This window comes from Ambystoma mexicanum, chromosome 7p (assembly GCF_040938575.1).
Source record: "Ambystoma mexicanum isolate Mex_15411 chromosome 7p, UKY_AmexF1_1, whole genome shotgun sequence".
In the NCBI taxonomy this organism is placed as follows: domain Eukaryota; kingdom Metazoa; phylum Chordata; class Amphibia; order Caudata; family Ambystomatidae; genus Ambystoma; species Ambystoma mexicanum.
Window position 1 is genome coordinate 248,067,601 of NC_090939.1, and position 20,518 is coordinate 248,088,118.

Sequence of the window (20,518 nt, forward strand, 5' to 3'; positions counted from 1 at the left end):
TGCTACAGCACTGGACAGCAGACCATCTGAGGGAAGTGGAGAAAGCGATGCTTGGCACACCTTAATGGGGCGCTGCTTGCAGTACACGGCTGGTACGGCCTCCGTAATGCTGCTTATCGCCATAAGTTTGTTTGTGGCACACACCTTCTAGAACGCAGTGGACGTGTGAGTGAAAGTCGCCAGTGGGTGCATCAACTGAAGGCTGCATCCCCAGAGGGTTGCACGCACGCCCAGATGTGCAATGAAGAGCACCAGGGTGGGCAATGGATGGGAAGTTATTTTTGGGAAACTTATACTAGTGCGTGTTTTTAGTGGTGTTCGGGGCTGTACAAACAGTTGCAGTTGATATGCATTTGTTAAAGTATTCAAGCAGAAGTCCTTCCGCTGAAAGGCACTTTTATTTCTGAAATTCAGCACTTTATTGACCATTTTCTCACATCAGATCTACCCCTAAGTGAGTTTTTAGTCTAGCTCGCTCTGAAAGCAGTCCCACCCTCACTGAAGCTTGTGGGGAAATTACTCCCATGACTATACGCTTTGCAGCCAAACTACTGAATTCCCCACAGCGCCCTTAAGATGCTTTCAAATAGTGTTCAGATGTTATATTTTTCCCCCCTGTGAGTTTGTTTATTTCCCTGGAAGTACTTTGCTTTGTTATTGACTATTTTTTTTATAATGCAATAACATTGTTTAGTATTATTGTGGCAGTACTGTTGTGGTTCCTGCTTTGTTTTTAATATATGATTTACTAGAACAATGTTGTATTCTGTGATATGGCATTTAATTTGTCGTTGAACATTACATATAAAGTTTTTAAAAGGTAAAAACGTTCAAAGCCTTTAGTGCCCTATTAATAACGGGCCAGAGGATGATCGGTTAGCAGCATTCCTGTGCCCTTTCATGCCAAAGATGCCTTTCCCCAGGGAGACTAGACGAAAGCAATACCAGAGTACTAGCCCACACTGCAATAGTCATTGCATGTACTACTGTTCCCATTTCCAAAATCAGCGAAATCTACACTGATGGACAGTTTTGCAGTGGCAATTTCGGAGAACTCCTTGGATCCCTTGTACACTTGATAGACACCAGGAGGCAATACCTTGTGCAGGGACTACATTAACTCCACGTCCACTCTTCCTCGTCCCAGTACTTGCCTCGTGAGGCCCCTGCCTCCGACACAGGACCTTCTTTTATTTCCTATAACTCCTCCCCTTAACCCACACCATCCAGTGAAATTTTTCCTGCCTCTGGCAGGTTGGACTGTTACCAGAGCGGGGAGCTACAGTTACTGGCCCCTTGGTGGGGCTGTGTGGCGGGGCCTCTGTTTCCTCCAGGTGCAGTGTGCTACCGACCCGCCCCCCCGCGGGGGCTTGGGTCCTGGTTGAGCAGGAAGCCTCTCCCGCTTTTTTGCCTGGCCCAAAGCTAGCATGGAGGCATCGATGCCCGGGTTCTGCAGGGCCTGGGGCTGTGGGAAGGAGGAGAAGGGGTGGGGGGAGTTAGACCCATTTATGCCCCCTGGGGGCTGGGCTGAGTGGGGAGTATTTGCTCATCTTTTTCCGTTCTGGTAGGCCCCGCAGGACTCGGCGTTCTGTTTGTTGCAGCATTACGGTGGTTTGGTGACCCTTGCAGGGACTCCAACTCCAGAGGGAGGGGGGCAGTATTTCGTGTTTATGTTTCTGTGTCTTGACAGGGATTCTGAATGTAATGGTCCGTTCCCATGGAGATGGATTGTTTGTTTCCCCTATTGGTGGGTTTTCTCCTGGCCTGGAGTTGATGTTTTTGGCCGTATCCTGATAGCTCAACAGGTGGCATGTGGGTCCCCCTGCTACAACATACGGGGTTCAGGCCACCTCTCAGACATGTGAAAGTAAAATGGCTGATTGAGGTGCAAGTAAATATTTTAAACTCGGCTTGTGAAGTGCCTGTTGGTTACTACATTCCTTGGGTGTGTGCTCTGCTGCACCAGGGCACCTGCCTTGACCTTTTTCCTTACGTATGAAGGAATGACTGCACGTGCTGTTGTCTCCTCCTGGGGGGGGGGATAGAAATAATGGATGGAGGGGAATGCAGGGGGTTAATGGGGGGGTGGGAGTGGAATGGGGGGAGGAATAGGGGGGAGTTTAATGGATGTGTTGCTGGCACTTCTGTTTTTGCTGTGTTTTGGGCTGCCTGCGCCATGGGCCAGCAAACTGCTCAGCTCAGGCTCCTTGCCCTTTTCCCCCTCTTCCTCCTCTCCTCAGCTTCGCAAGAGGTGGAAGAAAATGTCAGCTATATGTTCTTTGTCCATGAAGGCAGTGGTCAAAGTGAGCGGGGGCGGTCCGGAGCTGGTGTTCCGCTACTTAGTTTTTTGCTGTTCACAGCTCCTACTTTTTGTACCCTTTTTTTCACCATTCCGGATCTGTTGTTTTTGTGAAATTAGAGCACACTTCTTCTTTTCCCACCGGGTGTTTGCTGCAGCTAATCTGATCTGTTTTCAACTCGATTGGCTGTCTTCCGGCATGACTGTAGCCCTGCACGTTGCTCCTTTCCTTCCTACTCTGTCTGCCTCCAGGGTCACAGTGGCGCTCCTTTTTTTTGGTACTTTACTAACCATGTCCACGCTATTCTGGTGGGTCGCTCCAATGGGTCCGCCGAGGAGGCGGCTGTCCTTGACCCGGTGGACCGTAGGGTGGATTGCAGCCTGCAATAGGTTCATGCTGGTGCATATCTGGCCCTCGGGCGACTATCTATGGCTCCTACACTGTGGCGGATGTGCTGAGTGGTTCAGGAGGTTGAAGGTGGCCATTGACGGTAGCTCTGACTATGCCCCGCTGCTGGCTGACATGCTACAGCAGGTTGCCCTTTTGTCCGATATGGCATTTGATGGAGTTTGTGGCTCGGCCTTGGTGTTGGTGTATCGGCCCGCAAGCATGTTCGTCTGTGGGATTCGAAAACAGAGGGGTCTCAGTGGGCGGCTGCCCTTTAGCCTTCCTTTTGACGGTTCCAAACTTTTTGGTGGTTTGCTTGCAGTGTTTTCCCGATTGTGGGCCCAGTGGCGCTTGGAGTCTTGGGCTCAAGACACTGTCCGGAGGGGTTCTCAGGTGTGCTTTCCTGGTTTGCATGGTTCGTACTGGTGCGCCCCCCCTCTTGCTGTCCAAGTAGTTGGCAATGGCAACGACTCTGACCAAGCTACTTTTGAAGGTGGCTTTTCATGCCTGTTCCTTTTCCACAGCGGGGTTGGGGGTTTTTACTCGTGGGTGTTTCTGGTCCCCGAACCTTCGGGCAGTTTTTCGCCTCATCTTGGACCTCGAGACTCTGTACTGTGTTGTCCGGGAGGAACGCTTTAAGATGGGTCCTTTGTAGGACAATCTCACGATGTTGTGCACAGGGGTCTGGTTGGTTTCCCTGGTTCCCGGGGTTGCATTTTACCACGTGGGCCTCCGCCCCTGCCAGATGTAGTTCTTCCGCTTTACAGTGTGATCTTGGTGTTCATTTCTGAATGCTCCTGTTTGGGTTGCGCTCGGTCCCCACGGTGTTCCCCGAGCTGGGGGCTCCCCTGGTGGCGCATTTTAGCATGATGGGCCTTCAGTTTTTCCCTACATGAACGCCCGGTTGGTCGATGTGGCCCTGCGGCTGTTGATCCTGATTGGTCTCTGGCTGGTTTACCGGGCATTGCGGGACTGGGTGTTTTCTGGGGTACTGGCATTTGTCTCTTGTGGAGCCTCTCAGGATCTGGTTTTTGTCAGGGCTCAGGTTAGTCCAGCTCCTGCTGTCTGTTCTGGAAGGGTTCTAAAGTGGCGGTGTGTCAGGGGCCCATGGCGTCTTACATCTTGGTTCTGTGGGCTCGTCGTAATCCGCATCCTCTTGTGTCCTTACCTACTCTCCCACTGGCTTCTCGGGTTTATGCAGCCTTGAACCCGGTGTCTCGGGCTCTGTGGGCCTCCTTACTGTGGTGGTTGCGGGATCCGTATCTCCAGGTGGGGCTGTCCCTGATCCGCCCTCCTTTGACACCTCTTTCGCCAGGAGCCAGCTGGTGGTGTGGGGGGGGCACGTTGGGCATCCTCTTGGCCCAGGGATTGTCGGCTCTGGAGGATGGCCGTCGTTCGTCCACTTGGAGAGATTGTGTGCCACTCTCCGGGGCCTGTTGCACTTCAGGGTTTTTTTTTTTTTGGGTGGGGGAAGTTGCTTCGGGGACTCTTCTTCCCGTCCTTGCTCTGATAGGGGCCTTCCTCCTTGGGATCTCCGTTTTTGTCTTGAGGTTCCTTCAGGGCCACCTTTTGGCAACCCTTTCTGGTTTGTCGTCGCGCTCCTTACTGTTTTCCTGATCGATATCACGTCTGCCCGTAGGCTTGGGGGGGATGAAGGGGTGGCGGGGATTGGGGCTCTGTGTTGCTCACCCCCATTCTTTCTTGCGGGTTCTCCCGGACTCTGTGGTTTTGCAGTGTGCTCCAAAGTTACTGCTTAGGGTTGTGTCTTGGTTTCGCCCCTTTCAGGATCTGGTTGTCCCTGCGTTTTCGGTTCCCACAGCGGGAAGGGGTGGCTTGGCCTGCCTTTGATGTGCGGCAGGTGGTTTTCTGGTGTATTTAGCTCGGACTGCCCCTGTCGGGCGGTCTGGTAGTCGCTTGGTCGCTTTTTTGGCCCGCTACTGCAGATGGGAAGGCCTTTGTGGTTTTCCATTAGCTGGTGGCTCCGTGTTGTGCTTTACCTGGCCCGCCTGTGCCTGGCCATGCAAGGTCGCTCTACCAGGGTTTTGGCTGCTCCCTGGGCGGATGCTAGGGGGTTTTCTCTGCAGGAGATTTGTGGGGCAGCCACCTAAGCGTATCACAGCACTTTTGTCACCTGCTCTGGGGATGGTTCCTTCAGGGGTTGGGGTTTTGCCTGTTGGGATGTGAGTTTGGCGTTCTTAATGGTGTGAGTTTTTGTTCTGCACTTTTCTGGCTCTAGTGGGACCTCTCCCCGTTGCTGCTATGGTATGCCTTATGCGGCAAGTACTGGGACGAGGAAGAGTGGACGTGGAGGTAATGCTGATTACTTAGCTGTAATCTTCATTACTCCGATTCCTACTCTTGCTCGTCACAGTACTGATGACCCTCTTCTCCCTCCCTGCAGGGAAGCTCCGATGCTCCGTCTTGGATATGTTAAACTGGATGCCGTGGGTTAACGGGATGAGTTGTATGAAATTAAAAAAATGGTAGAAGGTCCTGTGTCGGAAGCAGGGGCCGCATGAGGTAAGTATTGCAACGAGGAAGAGTAGGAGTAATGAAGATTACCGGTAAGTAATCGTAGCCTTTTCAGTCAAGGATAAGTGTTTTGAAATGAACCAATGATCATGCCACCTTCTTGACATTGATTTATATTTTGTCATTTTCAAATGACCCATGAAAAACTTGACGCAAACCAAAAATCATTAAAGTAAAAAACTGTACCCTGCACCCTATCAATCCATGTCTATATAAGCCAAATCATGGCTTTGAGCATCTTACGTTTCCTCTAAAAGCCCCCTCCCCCCGTATCTCCCACACCTGTAACCTCACTGTGCTTATAGCACCACACGCTTTCCCTTGTGAATTCCACATGTGCGTTTGTCGCTGGTGTAAATATCTCATTTCACCCTTGTCCCTAAACAACTGGTTACTAACTTCTATAATATGTCTCTTGGTTCTGTATTGCCTTGATTACTGTATACTACTTTTGGTATCTGTAGACAATGTTGAATAAAAAGAACGTATGGCAGAATTGATTGAATTTCGGCTGTATGAGATTAGATACAGCCGAACAATTATGCCAAACATTCCCATTACAGATAAGAAGGGTAGTGGGGGATGCGGGTGTCCCTCCCTGCACCCTTGTTCGCTGTAGTGGGATCGGTGGTTGCAGAGGTGTCGCCCCCTCTCCCCCCCCAACCCCATGCTTTCTGGAAAATAAAGAAAATAAAAAAAAGGAAGTGGGGGTGGGAAGGGTCCTGCGGTGCCGGTTCACGTCCACGTAAGTGCAGGGAACTGGTGTTGTAGGGAGACTGAGTGCCGCCGTATGTTAGGGGGCGGGGTGAATTAATGATGGATACTGCCGTACGTAAAAAAAAAAAAAAAAAAAAGTTCATAAGGGCAATGTGTTAAAATAAACTTCGTGTTTTCCTCCTGTTTACTTTTCCCTTTCAACATTTTCATGTACATCCACTTCTTTTGTGCATGTTTCTGCTCAAACCACATTGTTTCTTTATCAATACAAGTAATGGCTTTGCATGACATTTAATTTGTGCACATAAATTGGTGGAGCCACATATGAGGGGAGTGGTAGTTGTACCGATCAATAAACGGTACACCTTAATGTGCAACTTGAATAAGGGGAGCAGCAACGTGCCCCTTCACGTCTCTACCTTACTTCTACACAGTTAATGTACCGTAGCACCTTTTACGTGGTCTGTCTTTTCTTTCGTCGATTTCTGCAATCCTAGCCTATGCCCTTTATTAGGTAGATTTATCAGTTTTATGATTAATCCCCACTCCTAGTGAGACCCTCTGCACTTTTTGCTGGACCTTTTTTCTTTCTATCCCGAATGATGGAAGCCTTGCCCCCTCTTTCTTATGGGCTTTGAGTTTTGGAACTCTGTTCTGTTTTACCTTTTCTTTGGAGCCTGATTTCCTCCATATCTCTTTTAAGGCATCTTTGTTTAACTTTTGCAGCACACAGCACCCTATGTGCAGTGTTGCTTAGGACCCCTTTTCACTATCCTGTAAAACGACTGTTCTCAAGGATAGAGGGATACGTTTTCTCTCCCTTCTATAACTTTATCCTAGGAGAGATTAGCACACTCCACCCTATGTGGATTGCTAAGGAGACGCCTAGTATCCCCCTTCTCTCTGCTCCTGTGACGTTTTAGTCACATAGACGCCCCTTTTATTTATGGCTGGTGGCAGTGGACTTATTCTACCAACTGTTATGCTATTTTCTACTGGCGACTGTATTCTAATTCTGGGTTATGCACAATAGGGTCACTCATGTGCTAACATGGTGGCTCTTTTCCTGTTTTGCCATTTCTGTTGTGTTCTTTATTAGCCCATCTACCATTCTGGGAGGGGAAGGTCTAAATTTGTGTTTTGCCTTTGGCGGAACCCTTGGGTGTCTCCGCCTATGCTCCAGTGTGCGAGGACTGGAAGCAGGGGAGGAGTTCAACACTCTTCTTGAGTGCCTGAATGGAACCAGTTCTCACTGGTTAGACAGCCACCTTACCCTTTCTGTAAAATTCTGTGAGTGTTTGCAGAGGAGTGACTGGTAAAACTGAATAAAAGGTGAGGTTCCTGAGGCAGAAAGCAAGTCGACCAATGGAACAGAAGAACCAAAGATGCATGCATACCCTTCCAGTAACTGAAGCGACCACTGCTGTCCTGACCCCGTTTTCTAATCGACAGAGTAGCTCCGAAGAGTACTTGTGACCAACTAGCCTCAAGATGTACTACAAATTGTGCCTTCTTCCGATGTGCTGTGACTTTACTGCGAATACCAGGAGACCTCCGACCCATTAGCAGTGCAACATCTTGGCGTGGACGAATCTGGCCAGAACTTTGAGCTCCAGTTTGACTTCAGAGGAACAATACCACTCATCCATTCTGCTCACCATAGTGCAGGACTTCAGAATCGAAGAAGATTGACCGGGCCAGTCCCGTCCTTTGTTGGAGCTGATAAAAAGGCGACAAAACCACAAACTTAAACAGGAAACTGAAGAAATCCTTACTGAGGGTTCTCCCTAGTGACTGCTGCTGTGACAGCCCCCTTCAGAGCCTGTCCTTTCGTCAACAGACCAAGGAATCCAGAAACTGGGTCAGTCACTGCTGCACAGGAGAGAATCCAGCTGAATTCGCTTCTACCAACCAAAAGTACTGTTGGGCTAAAGGTAGAACTTACCTTAAGCCGAAGAGTTGCTCCAGTGTGACCGAAGTGCGTGAATAGGTGTTTGGGTGTCCACCCATACCTCTTGTCCAGGCTTGTCAGCTTGAGTCCTTTAGGGTGTCCTTCACAGGGTCCCCCTAATGCGTGTTCTATTGCTGAGCATCTTTTATTATAGTTGAAGTATTGCTTATTCTGCTACTACATAAGACTTTGATTCCACTCCTACACTGACTGGTATAGTTGGGATTGGACTTTAAAAGCATTAGAATCCCGGAAAAGTGTCACCATAACGTTAAGATTTGCTACTGTGTGTGTGTGTGTGTATAACCAACCTTATTACTTCTGAAAGATTTTCTCTGATGTGGTTTTACTAACTAAATGCAATTACCGTTTATCTGCAAATCAATAAGAGTACGCGATAATACGGTAGAATTCTCATTAGTGTCATTCTCTAATAATTGTAAACGCGAGCAATTACAATTAATCACCTCCGAAAAGTATTAAGAATTCCTGTGTTAGTGAAATTTACCATCTTTGTGTAAATAAGAATAAATGGTCATATATTTATTTTTATTAGCATTTTCAAATTTACAAAACAACCCCTTTATCCCCGAGACCTGCATACAAGTCTTCCAGTGATACAAATCTTGTTCTTCTGAGCTTCAAAGTCTACATTATGTCCAGTATTTGTAGGTTCTGTGGACACCATTGCAGCATATAATCTCCCCTGAGGTAATCTATTATCAATCCCCAGTCTTGTTGGAAGTTGTCCCTGTCGCCTTGTATTACGTAGGTGATCCATACCATGGCCACTATATCCCAGAATTTACGGTGCCATCAACCTTCGACGGAGAGGGTTTCTGCTTCCATTTCCTTGCTACTATCACCTAGGCCGCTATCAGTAAGATTACAAAAGCCTTGCATTGGGATTTAGTTGGTATTTGGAATTCTGGGTCTTGGAGGCCGTACATCCATTCTCTCTGGGAATAGTTTGGTGGGCCTTGCACTAGTTTCTGGATCTGTTAACCTCTTCCCAATAACCCTGCAGTCCTGGGCAGTCCCACCATAAATGCCTCCAGTCTCCTCTCCCCGAGCGTCTCCTCCAACATTCCTGAGATATCCCTGAATACATTATGTGTAGTCTTTCCGGGGTGTAGTGCCACTGTATCATAGTTTTGTACCATGCCTCCCTGACTTGGATAGATCTGGTTAGTTTTGGAACTTGGCCCCAGAGCGTTTCCCAATGGTTGACTGGTATTTCCTTTACAATTGTTTTGCCATTTCAGCATGTATGGCCATGTGCGGTTGGGTGCTTCGCTCTGCAGAATCCCATGTACGTTTGATACTAGCCGTTTGGCTCCCGTGTGCGTTATGAATTAAAGGGAGTCCAGCCTCTTTGCCCGGCCTTTTGTATTTCGGGCTGTTTCAGCCAGTGTCTTGGTTGGTAATATTCCATCCTGTCCTGTTCGGATAGTCCTAAATGTTGCCTGCAGTTATCAAAGGATCTGACCTCGCCTCCCTTCTATCCTATCTGCAACCTTTTTGCACCCCACTGCGTGCTATTTTACAAAGAAGCCCTGGGGTATTCCCGGGGAGAACTGCAGGTTCCCCAGTATTGGGATGTATGGGATTGTGGACATTTGCCCCGGTTTAATGAGGCGGTCCCATATTTCACATACCACCAAGAGAATGTGGTTCTGGCCTATGGTCCTAGGTGTATCTTGTTTGTTCAACCACTGCACCCCTCCTAGGGGAGCCCCTGCCACTGCCAGGTCCATTCTTGCCCATGGTTTCGACATATCGTTAGCCATTCCCGCAGTATTCTCAGCTGTGCTGCAATATAGTATTTGCTAAAGTTTGGGAGGTCAAAGCCGGCCTTCATCCTAGGGGCCATCAACGTTTCCAGTGCTATTCTGGGGCATTTGTTTTGCCAAATAAATTTGGGATATGAGCCTATTCAGTGATTTAAAGAATGATCGCGCCTGGAAGAGGTACAATAGCCTGGGGAGCAATTTTACTGATGCTATTCTCCCTAACCAGGAGATCCACAATGGGTTCCATCTGTTTAAGTTCACCTTATGTTTTGAGAGGATTTCCGGATAGTTGGCCCTGTATATAGTTGGGATAGTGTTGGTTAATTTCACCCCGAGGTAAGTTAATGATTCTGTAGCTATTTTGAATGTGGACCTTTTCGGGTTTCAAGTGGTTTCCTGTTGGCCCCAGACTGAGCAATTCGGATTTGGCCATGTTTCTTTTTAGCCCCGCTATTTCCCCTATCGTTGAGAGTTCTTGTAGTAGCGGTGGAATTGAGGTGTCTGGTGTGTCAGGGTCACTATTGTAAATTAACAAGGGGGGTCCTGGGAGTCCCTCTGCCAGACATTAGTCCTGGTTACGAGAGACTTACCCAGAGCCTTTAGCTCACTATCGTTCACAAAGAAGAAATATCCCAAACATATCAGTCTTTGTCCTGCCCTGGGGCAGTCCAGCATCGAAATGCTAGGCAATTCTCCTCTGAACGAGAGTACCAACAGCATCCCCAGACACGTGTTTGGGTCAGGTTGGACCTCATCAGTAGGGAGGAGCTCTGCCTCTCTAAGACTAGTGAGCAAGGGGTTCACGTCTGGATTCCCCTAGTAACTTAGGGTGAGGCCCAAAGTTACTTGAATATGCAAATTAACAAGGGGGGTCCTGGGAGTCCCTCTTCCAGACATTAGTCCTGGTTACGAGAAACTTACCCAGAGTCACTGTGACGCGAGTGACTACTTCCCTTGTCAAATAACAATGGGATTCGACCCAATACATTTTTCGTGAATAAGTCAGTGAGCCCCAGTGTGGTTCAACATATTAGCCCTAATTTGAAAAATGCCGGCAGAGGCCGAAACACGTGTAATTATGAGGGCAACTTTTTTGAGAAAAGATATTAAAATACATTTACAATCACCTTAAATAAGGCGCAATGTCCTGGATCTTCTTTTATGCTTTTGCATATTTTCATTACTAGATATGTAAGTGGCCAACAGGCAGTGTCACACGGGGGACAGCTGGGGGGGGGTTGCAAATACTTGATTGGTCGCCAGGCAATATTACATTGTGTCCCAGGAGGAGCAGGGCCGCAGGCAGGTACGTGGAGTTGGAGCGCCCAGGGTTTTGCTGGAGGGAGTTGTGCAGGGGTCCCGCAGGGCCAGACAACAGTAGCGGCAGAGGAGGCAAGCCCGCAGAATGACAACAATGGTTAGAGCACCAGTAGAGGCAGGAAACCGTCGTCAAATGAAAATGCTAAGAGGCAGGATTGCAGTAATTATGATATAGTGAGCTCAGCCAGTGTAATGTAAGAAAAATGCTCCCTCGTCGATGCAGACGTGTCCGCTCCCAGGGGATCAAGCTGATGGTAACGTGCCGCCGCGCTGACAGGGGCCCAGTAGCAGGCCCAGTAGAACGTTAAGTGGTGGATGGTGCGTGCGGGCACACCCCCCACCCCCAAGCGGGCGGGTCCGAAGCAGCCGGGTCCAGTCCCCGACAGCAGAGCCGAAGCCGGAACCTGCCTTCTCCCCTCCCCCTGAACCCCCCCCCCCCCCCCGCGAGGATCAGCGGGTGTTTAAACTTACATTCGCGGCCACGGCCGCACCAGCAGGGAGCGGAGAACGCAATCCCCAACTTCCTCACCTGATCCACCGGGGTCGGGTATCTGCAGTCCCCGGCGGCGGCCAAGACATGGCCAGCAGCAAGAGCCGCAATGCAGAAGGCAGCGGGGCGGGGGGGGTGGGGTGCCCAGGGTGCGCTCCAGCGCAGGCCCCGGCCACTGCCCCACCTCACAGCAACCTTGTCAGTAGATGATGGGAGGTGGCTCCACACAGGTGCGTGGGGCCTCAGCCGCCTGCCGTTGGCCAGCAGCCGATGCGTTCGGGCTTCCAGCCGCAGCGCCAGTCGCGGCTGCGGGGAGCCCGCAGCAGGAGGGCAGGAAATTCGCTGTACGCCGGGGCCAGCACCACTCCTCGGCCAGCCGCAGCCACAGGCAGTCCTCCGATGTATGGATCCGGACCAAACTCACATGATACAGCCGAGGCCACACAGAGCCAAAGAGCTAGGCAGCCATCTTGGGCTGCTCAACAGCACCCCCCCATCCCTCATCCCCCAGTTTTGCAAATAACTCATATCTCCAGCACTCTTGCCACTGCTTCATCCGCCATAATCTCTCGCAGAAGTGTCCATGCCCACAGCCCTCTGTGTGGTTCCCACCTCTACACTGTAAGTGTTAGTGGTCAGACAATGAGATTACTCCCAAATTTACGTCCTATATCCAGCCGCTAATACCCCTAATACCCAAATATAGTCGATCTAGACAATGTCTGGTGTACGTGAGAAAGAGGTGAACACCCCCCCTCCCTTAACTGCTCGCCACGGTATCGAAGGCCTCCTTTAAGCTCTTTGGCGGATGTTTATTCCCTTGTCTGCAGCCTGAGGCTCTGTCTCTTATGGGGTCCCACACCAGGTTGAACTCTCCTGTGCGGATGATCTCCCCAACTGCACGTTTCCAGCTTCAATATTACTTCTCCGGCCTGATTTAAGTTTGGGGCATTTATGGTTCCCAGGGTCATTTTCTTGTACCCCATTTGCACCTGGAGAAACAGAAATCTCCCTATCTTGTTCTCCAATGTGTGTGCCCCTAAAACCAATCAGTACACTAGCTGTTCTCCCTTGTGCGTTTGCTTGTAGGTAAGTGGTGGAATCGGGAGGGATTTTATCATTTTTTTGGGGGGGATTTTGTTATTGATTACATTTTTTTTAACGTCTGTATCCTGGAGCGTAGTGGCATTAAGGCCATAGTATACTTCCTTTTTATTCACATCGGTAGTGTAGTTGTGTCCCCTTTTGAAGTTACTTTACAGGCTTGACCCCCCCCCCCTTTCTCATGCCCTGTTGTATCCTCCATTCTCGGTCCCCCACATCTCCCCTACCTCTCGTTGCCCCCCACCCATTCATGGTCCAGGCCTGAGTTCCCAAGAACCTCCCCAGATGCTATCCTGGGGTATTGGACCTAGTTCAACCCAGTAAAATTCTACTAGCGGGGTGAACTACACCCCATAACAGATTCCAAGAGGTGGTCCCATCGCCCCTCCCCTGCTCCCTCTGGGTTGTTTGTTACCTAGCGGCTTTTACTCCCTCCCACTGTCCCTTCTAGTGTTCGCTCTTAGCCCCTTGGGTAATTGTTCCTGTTACCCATTTTTCACTTGCGTTGGGGACCTTTCAGAGTTACTTCCCTGCCTTGCCACCCCTTTTTCCCTTTCTCCCTGACCATTCCCAAGGCTTATTGGCCTCTCCCAGGTGGGTTGATCTGGGCATTTGCATCTGTAGGGCATCCTCTTCTTCCATGCCCATTCACGCTAGACCCTCTTCGTAAGACGTGACACTTTGTTGTTTCCCTTCCCATGTGAACAGGAGCCCAAACAGATTTGAATGCTGTTCTTAGCTATTGGTGCTTCTGTCGGCAGCTGCATTGCTTTCCTCTTTTGCTGGGTGCTTAATGCCAGGTCTTGAAATGGTGAAATCTGAGATCCGTTGATTGTTTTTCCAGGGTGGGCTCTGGCCACTCTTGATTATGTCCTCCATCATATGAGGTTAGTGCTATTAGGACATCTCGTGCACTTGTTCCTGGCTCCTTCCTTTTTTGGGCCTAACCTGTGCATCTGGTCAAGTGTTCTGGTTGGATCCCTGTCAGTAGGCTGCCAAAGCATTGTTTCATATTGTGTCTCAGTTCCGTGTCCAGGATCTCTTCGCTTAGACCTTTCACCTGAACAGTCTACCTGCGGGAGCGGTTTTCCAAGAATTCCTCCTGCAGCTCAAGGTTGTGGGTGGCCCTGGCCACTTGTTCAACAGGTCTCAATTTTTTTTGTCATCTCTTCTGAGATTTCCGAGAGACCACTTTCATTGATGCGATTTTCCTTCCTAACTTCATGCAGTGAGTTTTTGAGGTCTTCTTTCATTTTCACAATGTGGTCTTGGAATGAGCTCATTCTTTCCTCCATACCCCTGAGGCATTCTTGGAGGTCCTCCTTATTCAGGGTCATGCCGTCTGATTTAGCTTGTTTTGGTGCCCCAGCCCCGGTTTTTGCTGTGGCCGGTTCCTTTGGTGCAGGCTTCAGCCTAGCACGAGTTAAGGGCTAATGGAATTCCCATTACAAAGAACTTGCGCAGCAAGTGTTAAGCAATTCAACCTCCCCTCACGTAGAATAGGAATAACATAATGCCTTTTTAATTGTTCCTCTGCAACGGTCTGCCCATTTAATCTCTTCTATGTATATTTTAATTAACTTTTTTTAAGACACATACGCAAAGTCATGTTTGCTTTATACATCAGGTATGCGTTTTTGAGGTTTTATAGCAGATTTCTCTGTTCATAAAGTCCTTATTTACTGGAACTAGTACTGAATGGCGAGGCAGGTGCTCCATGCTAAAATATCTAATCCCATGGTCCAATGTTGGCTTGCCCGAGTTAGCCGTACTTGCTTCAGAGGTCAGTAAACTACTATCGACTGCGCTACTAATAATCAGAATGCTTATTAGTTGAAGGAATCCTGCATGAATCGCTACATGAACATTTTAAATACCCATCTGGTTTACCATTACAGGGACATGTCTTGCTGAGTTTCAATTTCGTTATAAAATGCAACCATTTCATCATTGTTTTGTACAGCGTTTACAGTGGCTGAAGAATCGGGTTTTTAATGTTTTATATGCAATCGTGAAGATTTGAAAGAGGCTGGACCCTTGTGATTAGTGGATTGACAGTCACTCTCCCGAGCAAGGGCTGCGCTGCTGCTGACAATTTAAATTACCATTTGCCACATTGACTCCCAAGTTAAGATTTAATGGATTTAGACCTTGCATACTCGTCCATGTCCCAGATAAGGTTCTGAAGTGGGAGTATTTTACACATTTTGAGTACACATTAAATTGTAATAGTAAAAGGATTTGCCTGAGCTAGAATGTATGGAACATATAACCCAAACAGTTGCGTAACAAAGATGTCTGGCTTCAAACAGGTTATTTATTACATTTGCAGAAAAGGTTCTCCTACGCATTAATGTGTATGAGCACACCACATGCATGTAGCTTTGATACATGCACTCAACATAAAAACTCTGAAAAATGCTTTTTCTATAAAGCAAGCCTTCACTGAAGAAGCAACTGTAAATGTCTTCCACCTTGTACTGCTACAATCCTACAGTGCTGGAAAATACACATGCATGCACAATTCTCCCATGAGCATCTAGGGACACAACGCAGCAGAAGTTGAACAGAAAGAAACCATTCCTCATCTCGCTGTGTGCTGTTTCTGACTGGCTCAGTGCACAATGCCCAAAGGCAGTAGATTTGTAATTTTCACTTCACAACATTATTAGAGTATGGTCCTTGACCTCCCGGGGGGAAAAAAAAAGCAAAATGATGCGAAGAAACTAGGGTCCCTACTCTGGACAATAAACAACTGATCGAGGAGACTACCCTCTTTGGATATATGCAGCACTGGATCTCCAAAGATTTTCTTGGAACAATTCAAACGGCCGCACCCTGGAATTGTATGCGATTCCCAACGCTACATAGGAAATCCCCAAGAAGGACCCATTGCGTCTGGATGGGGTTCCATTTTTGAACCCCTCTGCAAATTCATAGTTGAGTGGTTTGAGGAAATGATCTAACAGCCTCCTACCTGAAAGATAACTATGACCAGCATTGAATGCTTTGAGAACGAACCATTTAGCCACTCGGAATAACTTCTAGTTACTATGGACATTAAAGCGTTGTACAGCAGCATCCCACAAGAGGCAGCAATGGAGTGCGCTAGGGGGTATGTCACCGATCAACCGCAAGGTAGTTCCGACAAGTTTTATCATGAAACTCATGTCCGTAGCACTTACTAAGAATGTATTCACTTTCAGTTATGTTTTTATCTCCACATCTGTGGTACTGCTATTGGGGTAGCCTTTGCACCCAGTCTGGCAATTTTATATATGTCTCAATTTGAAGGAATTTGCGTGTTCAGTCAGCTCATTCCTTTTTCTCAGAATATCTCCAGATGGAAAAGCTACAATGACCGCATCATCTTTTTATGGAATGTGGACTCTTAATACATTAATGGAATTCCATTCCTGGTTGAACGAACGATTCCCTACATAAATATTCCTAAATATCTTCCCTCCCGAGCCCTTCGCTCATCCATCTCCAACTCCCTCAGGGTCAGCCGCTTCTCGAAGCAACGAGCTGGGGGTAGATCTCTCGCCTTGGCAGGGGCCTCCCTCTGGAACAGCCTTCCTGCCTCCCTGAAACTTGAGGAGAACCATCTCCGATTCAGGAAGCACCTCAAAACCTTCCTCTTTGCTTCTGCTTTCTCTCCCTCTCCCCTGCTAAATTCTCGACTGAATCTGCACCTAATCTGCAACTGGGCCACTCTCACCGACCTCGGTCCTGGGCCCAGCCACTCTCCTCTTGCACTGCCTCCCTGGCAACCCCTGCACTGAGGGACTGTTTTTGTTATCCCTACAGCCCCTCCCTTTCCCAGCACTTGTCTGCACTTACCTTGCACTTGCCACCAGCTGGCCCTATTTATTTACTTTACTTACTTGTACTGCATTTCCCCCCTCGCCTTCCCCTTGCACTTTTCCCTTCCCCCATCCCCCTGCACTTGCGCGGTCTGAATGACACCTGGCCTAGTAGGATCGTTGTCTGTCTTCCCCTTGTTCCCCCCCCTCCCTGCCTCGTTGCGCCTTGAAACACTTGTGTATAGGTGCGTTACAAATGCCATATCATATATACAGTTCACTATGACAAGGGATTCCAGCCAAATTAACTTGGATCTTCTCATAAAGAACACGGATGGCAGACATGCATTGTTTTTAGGAAGACCCACTGCTGCATTTGTCTCGCGACAACCCAACCACCACAAAAAGGCTTCATATGGACAATATCTCCATATATGCCATGGTTGTACCAACCTAGAAGACTTATACATGCATGCCATCATTTTAGATCAAAACCTGGAAGTGCGAGGATACCCCCAAAGAATTGGTGATGGACTCTAAAAAGAGAGCCTGTTTCACTCCACTTCAAATGGTCCTAGTCTTGCGTTTGGCTGAGCGTGCCACCTTTATACCAATCTATTATATTCATTGAATTATTTCCCTTGATTGATCGAGCTGCAATGCCAAGGCTGAGAGATGGGCTTGTTAACCCTTAACCCTTCATGGCTTGTGTGTCTGATAAAAACGGTACTGCTACCCAAGTACCTTGTACCGCTTTGCTAATATTCCTATTCAGCTTACCAAACAATTTTTCAGCAATGTTAGATCGATCCCCACTGATCTTATCTGGGGGTGGGACCCCTGCATCTATTCGGAGACTCTAGTGCTGCCATACAGTCATGGATGCTTGAATGTGCCAACTGTACATGTCGCTATGCATGCTCCAACATGCGATACATTGGTATCACAGCACCCCCCCCCCTTCTTGGAAACGACACAGAATAAACTCCCTCCTTTATGCCCCAATGACTTTCCTCGATAATATTGAAGGTATCGGTTTTCAACAGAGAAAGGGCATAATGCGGGAACTACACAAGGGGTTTACACGGAGGGCAGTCCTCGTTGTTGAGGGCCTACTCATTCCACTCGACCGATTTCATGAGCAATCTACTCCGAGTAACACAACACATAGTTGTATGCTTGCATCCAAGTAGAGTTGAAAGCTAACTAAATGTGCATACCTGAAGAACCTAAGCACATCCCATTTCTAAAATGGCTGATAAACTCTCACACCACATCTCAAATTGTCTGTTCGCTTTACAAGCTCGCCATGATCACAACCAGTTGACAGTCCGTCGAAGACATGATGGGAACTTGCTTTGCGGGTACACATTGATGTCACAGAATTGAACAAAGTATGACCAGATATATCACTCGCAATTATAAACCGAGCGCTGCAGTATCATTTTCTACATCCAGCATATTACACATCATTGAAGTTTGACCCCATGGTGACTGGCACCTGTTTTCAAGTGTAAGTTCCTTTTGGCAGACTTCCTAAATATGATCTGGTCGTACCCTAAAATAATGAAATGGAGCCATTTCCAAAACTGTAACAGTAGAATGCCCTTTAATATGTTTACTTGGCCTTCCTCTTCCTGTACCTAAACCGATAGGCAAGTTAATTGTATTGGTGCTCTTGTTAGCTTGCAAATGTATTCCTTCAGATGGATGGATTCCCTCTTTAAATCAGTGGCTGCAGGGGCTCATCTAGGTTAATGAATATGTGGAACTCTCACGTGAACTGGCTCACCCAATCTCCAGAGACATTGGTATCCTTTGCAGAATATTTGCTGCAGAGGGTGTAATTCCAGCCCTCTAGTCCAGTGCCAATTGAAATCTGTGAATCGTATGCAGAATACTTGGGGTCCGCTTTGGGTTTGGAAACTCTTTGTAATTGTTGCCTTGCATGCCTCCTTTGAAGCTTACGTCAACACAGCTCTGTGCTATTATGGTATCTATTCCTGTTTTTATTGTATGTTTAATGAGACTTGGTTATGTTTGTATCTGTGTTGGCGGCCAAGACAAAGTGCTTGCTGTTTTGTAATGGCAATTGGAATAAAGAAATGTAACAAACAATTTTTTGGGAATTGTACATTTTAGAGCTGAGGCGATGCATGCTTCAACACAGCTTGTGTGCCATTTGTTTAACTTGGCTGTACAAAAGAAGAAATACGCTTTTGATTTCATATTGGCGGTTTTGCAGTTCCCGGGAGCGGTTACTGAGTACGTTCTTTGGAGACCACTGAAGTTTCAGCGATGACATTCTGTTGCAGTAGGAAGCTCAAGACCCTTGCGAGGAACAATTTTTAAAGATTCTGCTCCTGCCCGGTCAAAGATCTTGCGTGGAAGAGCAGGAAGGCAGAGAAGCTGCGACACAGTCCTTCAGCCTTCCTTGGGCTCAGTATTTCGCTTCTTAGAATGGGATTTGCTTAAGACCTCAAGAATTATAGTTCAAGATTCACTCGCAGAGACGCAACCAAGAGGGACTAGCCACGAAAAAAGGATCAGGTCTCGAGTTGTTGGTGTGTTGAAAAAAGAACAGCATGGGACCCTGCCTGAAGTTTCCCAGATGGGCCAGACCAATCAAGGGCACTTGCTTGATGTGCTTGGATGAAGAATCCCTGCTCTGGATGCACGTAGTCTTCAGTGCTCTTGCAGTGAAGGGGCTCTCAGAGAGTCAGCCTCTGACTAGGCAAGGTGATCCAGTTGTCACCACAGGATGATTGGGAAGAATGTTCCTTCTGGTGTTCTCGAGAGGCAGAGCTTTGCATTCATATTATGTGGAGCCTCAGAGCGGCTGGTGCAGAGCTTCAGTCCAGACTTGTGGCGGCAGGCCTCCCAGGAATAGTGGAAGGGGTGGGGGAGAGGGTCTGCTTTTTTCCTCCTTGGAAGGCAGTGAGTGAACGCAGCACCTAATCCACACCATGCAACATTTAAGAGGTGGTCAGCCAATGGCTACCACCAAGCACCACCAGGCACTCGGGGGAGGGTTTGCACACAAAAGAAAGGGAATCTACACTATACATACATCTGCATATGCCAGTCAAAACTCTCTTCAGAATGGCTTCAACCAGTTCTGGAATACAGGCATCCAGGGACCAACTATGGCCACTACCTCTCATACAGAAGGCCCAGGGTTAGTCATGTGACCCCTCAGGTCTCTGAGAAAAACAAGACTCTATCCATTTTGTGAATCGAGGAATAGGCCAAAATGAACTTGATACAGGTAAAATGGTATTCATGGGATGGAAGCTATTGGACTAAAACAGCTGCCATCAGCCTAGCTGCATAGCGAAGTGTGGAGGTACCCTCTCTGGGACACAGCAGGGTACCTTTTGAGGTATCCATTCCTTAGAACTTTTAAGGCCGAGCAAAAAAACAGAGCTGCTTCTATAAGCCTTGTGATGAAGCCTGGCCGAGAGGAACGATTTGAGTCATAAACCAAAGAATTCAGAAAGAGGGTCCGTGTACATTCCGTAGGCAAATGAATCCCACACATCTAATTCTGCCCCAACAGTCCTGGCACTACAGTCTCCTTAATTACAGGCTGTGATCTCTTGTTCCGACTGACAGGATTTGAAGAAATGGAAGCGTCGGAATCTGATCATAACTGCTATGGTTGTGCTCTGCTTTCTTAGCCGTTCTTCCTCGATCATTTATGTGCGCAGCCGTAAATGTTTAGTGTGTAAATATGTAACCTCCTGCTCTCTACAGGAACATTCTGAGAGCAATATTGGGTTTTAATTTATTTCTCTTTGTGACCTGCCTGCACTGCTCCTTCACCTCCCCTCTCTACACCCCCTTCCCCCTCTCTCTCTACCTCTTGGACACGTGTGGTGTTCCCAGTCCCTCTTCCCATACTCCACCTCTTAGTGCAGTCATGTTCTCAATCACCCCCTACCGCACTCCCAAGAATATGTGCTTTCTGTGATGGCTGGGCCGTCGGATGGGGTTTGGGAATGGAATGGTTAAGCATGGATGCAGGTTCATTGAATGACTGTCTGCAGGCCCTGACCAAGGGTGGAAGGTATCGGCAAGAATGTTTGCAGGCCATAGCTGAATATGCTCAAACCATG

The 20,518-nt window shown here is 48.0% G+C and overlaps 1 protein-coding gene across 1 annotated transcript in view; it reads left to right on the forward strand.

Moving 5' to 3' along the window:
- ATP5PO (ATP synthase peripheral stalk subunit OSCP) overlaps positions 1–20,518 on the forward strand; it is a 167,728-nt gene that overhangs the window by 12,224 nt on the left and 134,986 nt on the right. The gene's annotated exons all lie outside the window — the stretch shown is intronic.